The sequence below is a fragment of the Jaculus jaculus genome, chromosome 14 (genome assembly GCF_020740685.1).
Source record: "Jaculus jaculus isolate mJacJac1 chromosome 14, mJacJac1.mat.Y.cur, whole genome shotgun sequence".
NCBI classification, from domain to species: Eukaryota; Metazoa; Chordata; class Mammalia; order Rodentia; family Dipodidae; genus Jaculus; species Jaculus jaculus.
Genome location: NC_059115.1, coordinates 12959268 through 12970465, shown reverse-complemented (window position 1 = coordinate 12970465; position 11198 = coordinate 12959268). Strand labels below are relative to the sequence as shown.

The 11198-nt window shown below is 43.6% G+C and overlaps 1 protein-coding gene across 1 annotated transcript in view; it reads left to right on the top strand.

The window, feature by feature from the left end:
- Nucleotides 1-1361: 1361 nt before the first annotated feature.
- Znf667 (zinc finger protein 667) overlaps nt 1362-11198 on the top strand; it is a 31578-nt gene continuing 21741 nt past the window's right edge. The window contains exon 1 of the mRNA XM_045133685.1: nt 1362-1573. The gene's annotated coding sequence lies outside the window, so the exon portion shown is untranslated. The remainder of the gene's footprint in view (nt 1574-11198) is intronic.

The following is an 11198-nucleotide window of genomic DNA, read 5'->3' as shown; positions in this document are numbered from 1 at the left end:
TCTTTTTCAGCTTTATTGAGGTATGATGACAAAATGATGGTGCCTAAGGCAATGCTTGGAAGTGTAAGTTGCAAAGAGATTCCCACAATAAAGCTAATTAGCATGTTATTACCTCATGTTATTACCTTTGTGTGTAATGGTAATCACTAAATTCGAGCACAAAATATACTATCATTTTTTAATATGTAATATTTTATTTGAGAAAGAAACAGAGAAAGAGGATGAGAAAGAATGGGCCTAACAAACTCTGGATGCATGTGCCACTTAGTGCATATGGCTTTACATGGGTATTGGGGAATTGAACACATACCATCAGGCTTTGCAAACAACTGCTTTTAACCACTGAGCCATCTTTCATGTGGTATCTAGGTCTCTTCATCTTACAGCTGAAAGTTTGAATACTTAGACCAACAACTGCCCATTTTCCTTATCTCCAGCTTCCAGTAACTGCCAGTCTAGTCTTTTCTTTGAGCTCAACCTTTAAGGGTCACACATGTAAGTGAGATTCTGTGACATGAGTCTTTCTGTACATAGCTTTTTCCAGTTTGCATAATGGCCTGTTATGTGCCGTTCTTTAAAAAATATTTCTATTTATTTGAGAGGGAGGGAGAGAAAGAGAGAATGGGCACGCTAGGGCTTCCTGACACTACAAACGAACTCCAGACACATGTGCCACCTTTGTGCATCTGGCTTATGCTAAGCTATCTGTCCAGGCCGTGTTGCATGCTGGGTGTTTAAATGACTGTCCTAGACTCTCACATAAACGTATTGTTATCTCCCTTCTCATGCACATGGGTAAAGGCTGTCTCACACATGCATAACAAAGGAGTCTGCTCGGGTCTTGAACCTCTGATTTTCTGCACTTTCATCTCTTCACACAGTCTGAGAGCATCAAGCTACAAACACTAAACGAACATACACGAGTACACACATTCAGCATCAGATGCCCTTCTCACAATTGCACATCCCCAAAGCTTGAAATGGACAGGAGTATGCTACGCAGATGCCTCTGGGACAACACACATACACACAAGCATACACGCATTTACGAATGACGGCTCATCCTCACACACATCCAACAAACACAACTGGGTTTCACAACAATTCAGAATCACAACCCGGGACCTGCAGGCCCAGACAGCAGAACTGACTGCATCACAGAGTCACCAGTCGCCCCCACCCCGCCAGGACCAGCAGCACCCCTCCCACCTCCAACCAAGTGGCGTGGACCCTTCTCTAACAACCTGGCTGAGATGGGCGCAGGGGTTTCTGGGAAATGTAGTTTGGAAGCCGCACCTCCCCAAATTCCAGGACATCGGTGCCCACGGGCCGGGCGACACTCCCTCCGCGCCTCACGTCCTGGGAGTGGCCACGCTCGTCCCGCCACGTCCCGAAGGCTACTGGGAGAGTGCGGTCTTAGAGCTCGCCCGGTCTGACGCGGCCGCGTGCGTTTGGAAACCACTCCACTCCACCTCACCCGAGGGCACCCTCTCCCCAACAACGGGAACATGCCGCGTGGACGCCAGTGGGACGGCAAACTGGGGTTTGGCTGAACCCCTCAGGTAACGGAAAGGTGAGTTGAACCCTTGGCAATACAAGGAAGTTAGTGCTCCATAGGGGCGTGGCTTCGCGCCTGCGCATGTCTCTGACTGGCTGAGCTTCCCCAAAGCGTATTATTACGAGGGGGTCGTGGTGACGCCCCTGAGCTTGGTTCTGATTGGCTGAGCCTGCCCAAAACGTATGTTGTTACTAGGGCCCATGACCTGGTGCCTACTCTTGGTTCTGATGGGCTGAGCCTGCCCAAAGAGTACATTGTTACTAGGGGGCAGGGCCTAGCGCCTGCGCTTGGTTCTGATTGGCTAAGCCTGCTCTAAGCATACACTGTTACTAAGGGGCGTGATCTATAGCTTGCGCTTGGCTCTGATTGGCTGAGCCTGCCCAAAGCGTAGGCTGTTACTAGGGGGAAGGGCCTAGCGCCTGCGCTAGGTTCTGATTGGCTAAGCCTGCTCTAAGCATACACTGTTACTAAGGGGCGTGATCTAGAGCTTGCGCTTGGCTCTGATTGGCTGAGCCTGCCCAAAGCGTAGGCTGTTACTAGGGGGAAGGGCCTAGCGCCTGCGCTTGGTTCTGATTGGCTAAGCCTGCTCTAAGCTTACACTGTTACTAAGGGGCGTGATCTAGAGCTTGCGCTTGGCTTTGATTGGCTGAGCCTGCCCAAAGCGTAGGCTGCTACTAGGGGGCAGGGCCTAGCGCCTGCGCTTGGTTCTGATTGGCTAAGCCTGCCAAAAGTGCACATTGTTACTAAGGGGCCGTGGCTTTGCACCTGCACTAGTCTCTGATTGCATGACCAACCATGCAGACCTTGTGTGGTTACTCAGGAGGAGGCGTGGTCTCGCCTCTGTCCTGGAGAAGCCCAGGGCGGAGCCACACGCTCCTACGTGTTGCACGTGTGAGAAGCGGAATCAGCGCGCCAGGACCCCCCCCCTTTCAGGATCCTGGGAGCAAGTGCGCACGCGCCGGGCTTCTGGTCCCCCTGTTCTTGCGCAGTTGTGTCCAGGAGATGCGGCGGGGAGGCAGTTGATGGGGATGGTGACCCCTCCCCGGTCACAGCCTGCAGATGGTTCGGGTTCATGCCTCGTCACTGCGTGTGGGCTCGTGTGTCCGGTGTGAGGTGAGGGGCTGTGAGGGTGATTCCATGTGTGCGCGCGCGCGCGTGTGTATGTGCGCACGCCTGGGCCCATGGATCTCGGGAACAGGTGCATCCCAATATGGAGGGAGCCGCGAGTGGGTGTGCAGCGTCGTTGTGAGCGTTCGGGTTGTAGCTGTGTGCCTGTGTGACAAGAGTGACGTGGCTGTGTATCATACAACCTGTGGACACTTGTGCCCCCCCCCCAATGTCAGCTGCTTTGGAGGTATGTGCTCATCTATAAAACCCATGGAGCTATAGATCTCTCTTAGACACTGTGGAAACGGGGTTCTCCAGAGAGTTGTACGGGTGTGATGGGGTACTCTTCCCCTCTGCCAAAGGTAGCTACGTGGATGCGGATGGGCAAAAGAGGGTTAAGGGCCTGATGCCCGGGACCTACTTAATGCCCTGTTGGCCCGAGTGTCAATGCGGGAGAATGGGCTTTCATTGAGCCTGTGCACAGGTAGGGATGTAGCGGTGGAGCCCGCGGAATGTGGTATCTGCATTTTTGGAAGTGGGCTGCGTTTCTGCTGCAGTAGCGGCACTTGTTGTGTCCCTGAGAGTTGAGCAGTGATGAGTCCAAGCAAGATGGTTCCAGAGCCTTGAGCACTGAAGACTAGGCGTCTCCTTTAAATGTCTGCAAGGGGAGGCTTGGGGTCTTAGAGGGAACTAAGATATTTCCCACGGCACAGCACAGCTCAAGAAAGGTCGTCATAGACAATGCGTTATATTTCAGAGAATGCAAGAGTAGCCAAAGTACCCGTCTTGTTTTCAGTAAATATTCTTTTTTCAAATTTTTGTAACAAATTCCATGATTTTGGAATTTGGAGAGGGCCTCTAGTCCAATTTGAGGGCAAGTTGGTTTCCACCCTGACAGATATGCCACTGTTGCACACGTTGGCTCATTTGGCCTGTCTGGCCAAATATAAGGCTTGCAGTGTCCACTGTTGAGTACCTTCCCTGGTGATGATTTGTCTTTCTCCCATTGAACTGCATGTAGAATGACTTCTTCCAGCTTTCTTTCAACTGGTGTACATGGAGGAGGTTATCAGCACAGTTCCAGCAATATTTCTCAGTGGCCTTGCAGCCCAAGTATGTGGACTCTTTAGTAATAGGGTCTTACCATCTATTCCTGGCGGGAAACTAAGGGCCTCGGCAATGACCTATAATGTTTTGGGGGCATCAGAGACCTCCCTGGCCAACAACTCCCTGGAAGGTATCTCATCCCTGGCATTGAAAGTTTTCTAGCAACAATCTATGGCTCCTGTGTGTTCTATTGTCCAAAAATGTAGGTTTCCTTATGATTTATTTATATCCTCTTAGATTTTGATTAGCCCTCCCTCCATCTTTCCTTTACTCAATCTCTTCCCCTGACCTCACTTTGGGCCTTTTCACCCCCATTAATATATTCTTCTACTTACATATATACAATACCATCCTATTAAGTACTCCTCTCCCTTCCTTTCTCCTCCCTTTATATTTCTTTTCTAGTTTAGTGGCCTTTGCAATTGAGTTTTCTTCCTACTCACACAGAAGCTCAATCATCTGTAGCTAGGATCCACATATGAGAGAGAATATGCGACACTTGGCTTCCTGGGCCTGAGTTACCTCACTAAGTATAATCCTTTCCAGATCCATCCATTCTCCTGCAAATTTCATAACTTCATTTTTATTTACTGCTGAGTAGAACTCCATTGTATAAATGTGTCGTATCTTCATTATCCACTCATCAGTTGAGGGACATCTAGGCTGTTTCGATTTCCCAGCTATTGTGAATTGAGCAGCAATAAACATGGTTGAGCAAGTATCTCTAAGGTAATGAGATGAGCCTAGGAGTGCTATAGCTGGTTCATATATTAGATCTATTTTTAGCTGTCTTAGGAACCTCCACACTGATTTCCACAATGGCTGGACCAGATTGCATTCTCACCTACAGTGTAGAAGGGTTCCTTTTTATCCACATCCTCGCCAGCATTTATGGTCATTTGTTTTCATGATGGTAGACAGGAGTGAGGTGGAATCTCAACATAGTTTTAATCTGCATTTTCCTGATGTCTAGGAATGTAGAACATTTTTTTAGATGCTTATTTGTTATCCATATTTCTTCTTTTGAGAACTCTCTATTTAGTTCTATAGCCCATTTTTTAATTGGCTTGTTTGATTCCTTATTATTTATTTTTTTGAGTTCTTTGTATATCCTAGATATGAATCCTCTATCAGATATATAACTGGCAAAGATTTTTTTCCCCATTCTGTAGGTTGCTTCTTTGCTTTATTCACAGTGTCCTTTGCTGTACAAAATCTTTGTGATTTCATGAGGTCCCAGCGGTTAATCTGTGGTTTTATTGCCTGAGCAATTGGGGTTATAGTCAGAAAGTCTTTGCCAAGACCAATATGTTGAAGGGGTTCCGTATTTTTTCACTGGCAGTTTCAGAGTTTCAGGTCTGATGTTAAGGTCTTTAATCCATTTGGACTTAATTCTTGTGCATGGAGAGAGAGAAGAATCTATTTTCATTCTTCTACATATACATATCTAGTTTTCCCAGCACCATTTGCTGAAGAGGCTGTCTTTTCTCCAATAAGTATTTTTGGCATTTTTATCGAATATCAGGTTGCTATAGCTACCCGGACTTACAACTGGGTCCTCTATTCTGTTCCATTGACCTACATGTATGCTTTTGTGCCAGTACCATGCTGTTTTTTTTTTTTTACTGTGGCTGTGTAGTATAGATTAAAATCAGGTATGGTGAAACCACCAGCCTTATTTTTGTTACTCAGTATTGTTTTAAATATTTGAGGTTTTTGTGATTCCAAATGTATTTTTGGATTGATTTTTTTCTATTTCTGTGAAGAATGCCATTGGAATTTTGATGGGGATTGCATTAAATGTGTAGATTGCTTTTGGCAAGATTGCCATTTTCACAATATTGATTCTTCCGATCCAAGAATAAGGGATGTTTTTCTATTTCCTAGTGTCTCTTGCAGTTTCTCGCTTGAGTGTTTGAAAGGTTTCATCGCAGAGATCCTTTATTTCTTTGGTTTGGTTTATTCCAAGGTACTTTATTTTCTTTGATGCAATTGTGAATGGGCGTGATTCTCTGATTTCATCCTCTTTGTGTTTGTTGTTAACATATAGGAAGGCTACTGATTTCTTTGTATTTATTTTGTATCTTGCTACATGGCTGTAGGTGTTTATCAGCTCTAATAGTTTGCTGGTAGAGTCTTTAGGGTCCTTTATGTATAGAATCATGTTATCTGCAAATAATGATAACTTGATCTTTTCCTTTCCACTTTGTATCCCTTTTATGTGCGTCACTTGCCTTATTGCTATGGCTAAGACTTCCAGTACTGTATTAAATAAAAGTGGGGACAGTGGACACCCTTGTCTTGTTCCTGATTTTAGTGGAAAAGCTTCCAGTTGTTCCCTGTTTAGTAATATGTTGGGTGTAGGCTTGTCATAAATAGTCTTTATTATATTGAGATATGTTCCTTCTATTCCCGGTCTCCATAGGACTTTTATCATAAAGGGATGTTGGATTTTGTCGAATGCTTTTTCTGCGTCTAATGAGATGATCATGTGATTTTTGTCCTTCAACCCGTTTATGTAATGTATTACATTTATAGATTTGCGTATGTTGAACCATCCCTACATCTCTGGGAGAAAGCCTAATTGGTCAGGGTGAATGATCTTTCTGATACATTCTTGCATTCTGTTTACCAATATTTTGTTGAGAATTTTTACATCTATGTTCATGAGGGAGATTGGTCTGTAATTTTTTTGTTGTTGTTCTATCTTTGCCTGGTTTTGGTATCAGGGTGATGCTGGCTTCACTGAAGGAGTATGATAGGATTCCTTCTTTTTCTATTTTATGGAAAAGTTTAAGAAGCACTGGTGTTCTTTCACGATGTTCTGGTAAAATTCACCAGTGAATCCATCTGGGCCTGGACTTTTTTTAGTTGGGAGATTTTTGATAACTGCTTGGATCTCCATACTTATAGCTCTATTTAAGTGGTTAAATTCATCTTGATTTAATTTAGGTAGTTTATATAAATCAAGGAAATCATCCATTTCTTTGAGACTTTCAAACTTAGTGGAGTATATGTTCTTATAGTATATCCCTATGATTTTGTGAATTTCTATGGTATCTGTTGTGATGGTGCCTTTTCAATCTGTAATTTTATTAATTTGTGTGTCTTCTCTCTTTCTTTTGGTCAGATTTGCTAAGGGTTTATCAATCTTGTTTATCTTTTCCAAGAACCAATTCTTTGTTCCATTGATTCTTTGAAATTCTTTTTTGGCTTCTATTTCATTAATTTCTGCCCTAATCTTTATTATTTCTTCCCATATATTGATTTTCAGTTTGCCTTGTGCTTTTTCCAAGGCTTTCAGGTCAAGCATTAAGTTGTTAACTTGTGACCTTTCTAATTTCTTAATATAGACACTTAAAGCTATAAATTTACCTCTTAGGACTGCCTTCATTGTATCCCAAAGGTTTTGGTATGTTGTGTTCTCATTATCATTTGACTCTATGAATATTTCAATTTCCTTCTTCATTGACCCATTCATCATTTAGTAGTGTGTTGTTTAGTTTCCTTGATTTTGTTTATGCTTTATATCTTTTCATGCTAATGATTTGTAGCTTGATTTTACTGTGGTCAGATAGAATGCAAGGAATTATTTCAATTTTCCTGTATCTGTTAAGATTTGCTTTGTGTCCTAATATATGGTCTGTTTTAGAGAATGTTCCATGTGCTGTGGAAAAGAATGTATATTTTGCAGCATTTGGATGAAATGTCCTGTACATATCTGTTAGGTCCATTTGTTCTATGACCTCATTTAATCCAGATGCCTGCTTATTTTTTGCTGGGATGACCTGTCAATTGATGAGAGTGGGGTGTTGAAGTCACCCACTACCACTGTGTTTGGTGTTAACTGTGACCTTATAGTGTTTATTCCTAATAGTGTTTATTCAATGAATTTGGGCACCCTCATGTTAGGTGCATATGTGTTCAGGATTGTAATGTCCTCCTGTTGGGTCTGCCTGCTGTGAGAGTATTCAAGTAGACTGAGTGGAACAAAATACAGGCAGATTCTAAAATTTAACTAAACATTGTACACATTCAATGAAAAAAAGCACAGAGTATTTATGCAAGAGAAGGTATTATGACAACCAGATCCTCTAACAAAGTCTCAATCCCTTAGGGTATGTGCTGCCCCACACTCTTAATCCTGTCAACTAGGAGGCTAAGATTTTTGGTCTGTTGAGGGTCCCAAGTCAGCTTGTGACCAAGTGAGACCCTTCCCTAATGAACAACAGAAGAGGTAACAAAGCCACTATAAATCAGGAAGCAGCAGATAACAAGCCCAAAATATAGCTTATTTAATAATGGCAAATCCATCAGATTTAACATATAATTTATCCTGATATGGAAGGTGCAATTAGCACTTCTTATATACCAGGCTTATTTGGTGGGTACTGACCTGGTGTAATCCCAGTTACCTTTTGGGATGATTTTGGTCTCAGTTATGCTGTGCTCCTGCTTGGGTCCCTCTTTGATGCACTGTGGGTTCAAGTAGGTTGGCTAGATCACTGCTGTGGTTGCTGGTGCTGGGTGCTATGATCTCCCTTCCCCAGGTCTGTGGTCTGGAAATGTTTTTATTAGAAGTAACTAAGGCAAATTTTGTTGCTATCTTGAGGCAGGCTGACCAAGAACTCAGGCCAGTTGCTTCCTTCTTTTATGTAACAGGACATTACCGTCTTTTTAAATACCTGGCAAATTATGATTCACTACCTCAGAGAGAATTTTTTTTTTTTGGAGGGGCCACCTGGATTTAAATCAGAGAGAATTTTGATGTTCTTAATAATCCTCTATGTAAGTTGTTGTTGACCTAGAATATAAACTCAGTAATTATATTTATGAGGTCATGTAACAAAATATGGCTTTGTTTAAAGTCACATGGTTTAAAATGTGGGGTCAGGCCATCTACATTGGAACCTTGAATTGGAGATTACCCCTGTCTCAGCTTCCCAAGTAGCTAGGATAATAGGCATAGCTCATTTTAATGTTTATCTTTTGTTTTCTTCTGAAGATTTTTTCTTTCTTTTTTTTTTAGCTAGAGTCTCACTCTAACCCAGGCTGACCTGGAATTCACTCTGTAGTCTCAGGGCAGCCTCGAACTCATGGTGATCCTTCTCACTCTGCCTCCTGAGTGCTGGGATTAAAGGCGTGTGCCACCATTCCCAGTCCCTGAAGATCTTTTAAAGTGCTTCTTAACCAGTTTTAAAGGAGGTTTTTTTCAACAGAATGATTTTAACCCATATCATCAAAGATGTGGACAAGACAAATGAATACAACACCAAACACAAACATATTAGCAATATGGCTCTCCTGACACTGCCACCTGGCTGCCAAACCAAAAGTGAACCAGAAACAGACCTTAGTTCAAAATTTACGAATGGAGCCAGCGAAGGTCAAGGGCATCCCCTCAGACCTTTGTCCAGGGGAATTAATGCTGCGCCCAGCTTTCCTCTTGGACCCAGGAAAGCGTGCAACACCAGAAAAAAAAAAAAGAAAAAAGAAAAACAAAGACTGGAAAAAGCACCTCCGGAGGTTTCTTACCCAATAAAGGAGGGGACCAGCAGTCCTGGGCAAAAGTTCCCCATCAATGGTTTGCTACCAACTCCAAAACCAGGAACATGCTGACGGATGGAGATATGATTCTTGGGCCGAGATTAGGGGTCTTTCCCCAGTTCGGTCACCTAGAATTGGGGAGGTCTTGAAATGTGGATCCATGGTGAGCCCCCAAGATGTTATGGGGTCTGGTGTTTCACAAGTAAGACAACTGACTCAAGGAATTGAGGCCAAGTTTTATTGAGTACAAAGAAAGAAAAAGAGGGGGAAAGCTGGTGCCATTGCCAGGTCTGCATCTCAGAGTTTGGGATCTCAAGATGCTGCCTAAAAATGAGTTTTTTTAAAAAAAGCTTATGGGGCTGGAGACATGGCTTAGTGATTAAGGTGCTTGCCAACCTATGTTCAACTCCCCAGATCCCATGTAAGCCAGACACACAAGGTGACACATGCATAAGGTCACCCATGCACACAAGGTGGCGCACAAGTCTGGAGTTTGATTTCAGTGACTGGTGGCCCTGGTGTGCCAATTCTCTCTCAAAAAATCACCAAAAAGAAGGTTTTTTTTTTTTTTTTTTTTTTTGACATACCTGCTATGAGTGTGGGTATGACATTTTCTGGAGATGAATGCTGAGGTGTCCAGGGGTGAACTATCCTTGCATCTACAGATGACTTTCACATGATGTGGTGGCTTGAATGAAATGTCCCTTTACCCTCATGTGTTTTAGATACTTGTTCTCTAGCTGGTGGCAGTTTGGAAAGGTTGTCAAGACTTTGAGAGGTGGAGCCTTGTGGGAGGAGGTGTGTCACTGGAGGCAGCTCTTGTGGTTCATTAGTCCAGCCCACATTGTGTTCTTAACTTGCTCACTCAGACTGCTTCCTTCCTGCTGCTGTGACAATATTTCATGTCCAGCTGTCTGCTCTGTCACACTTCCCCAACCATGATGAAACTGTAAGCCAAAACAAACCCTTTTCGCTCATAAATTGATTGTGTTCTGTTTTTTTTGTCACTTTCTCAGCAAAGAGAAAGTAACTGCTACAAATGACTCCATTTTTTTTCCCCAAGGTAGGGTTTTGCTCTAGCCCAGGCTGATCTATGTAGTCTTAGGCTGGCCTCAAACACATCAATCCTCCAACCTTGGCCTCCAAGTGCTGGGGTTAAAGGTGTGCACCACTATATCCAGCTTAACTTGGGAGCTGAATCCCAGATTGGCAAGCTCTGCAAGCAAGAGCCTTTAACCTCTGAGCCATCTTCTCAGCCCTGAGATGCTTTATATTTTTCTTGTCATGTCAGATCTTTCAAGTCTGTCACAAGACTTAAAAAATAACCATCTCAGGGCTGGAGAGGTGGCCTAGCGGTTAAACACTTGCCTGTGAAGCCTAAGGACCCTGTGTCGAGGCTCAATTCTCCAGGACCCACGTTAGCCAGATGCACAAGGGGGCACACGCATCTGGAGTTCGTCTGCAGTGGCTAGAGGCCCTGGCGCACCCATTCTCTCTCTCTCTCTCTCTCTCTGCCTCTTTCTCTCTCTGTCGCTCTCAAATAAATAAATAAAAATGAACAAAAAAGATTAAAAAATAAATAACCATCTCAGGGTTAGGGAAATGGTTCAGTGGTTAAAAGAACTTGCTGGGGCTGGAGAGATGGCTTAGTGGTTAAGTGCTTGCCTGTGAAGCCTAAGAACCCTGGTTCAAGGCTTGATTCCCCAGCACCCACATTAGCCAGATGCACAAGGGGGCGCACGCGTCTGGAGTTTGTTTTCAGTTGCTGGAGGCCCTGGCGCGCCCATTCTCTCTCTTTCTCTCTCTCTATCTGCCTCTTTCTCTCTTTGTCTGTTGCTCTCAAATAAATAAATAAAAATAAACAAAAAAATTTAAAAAA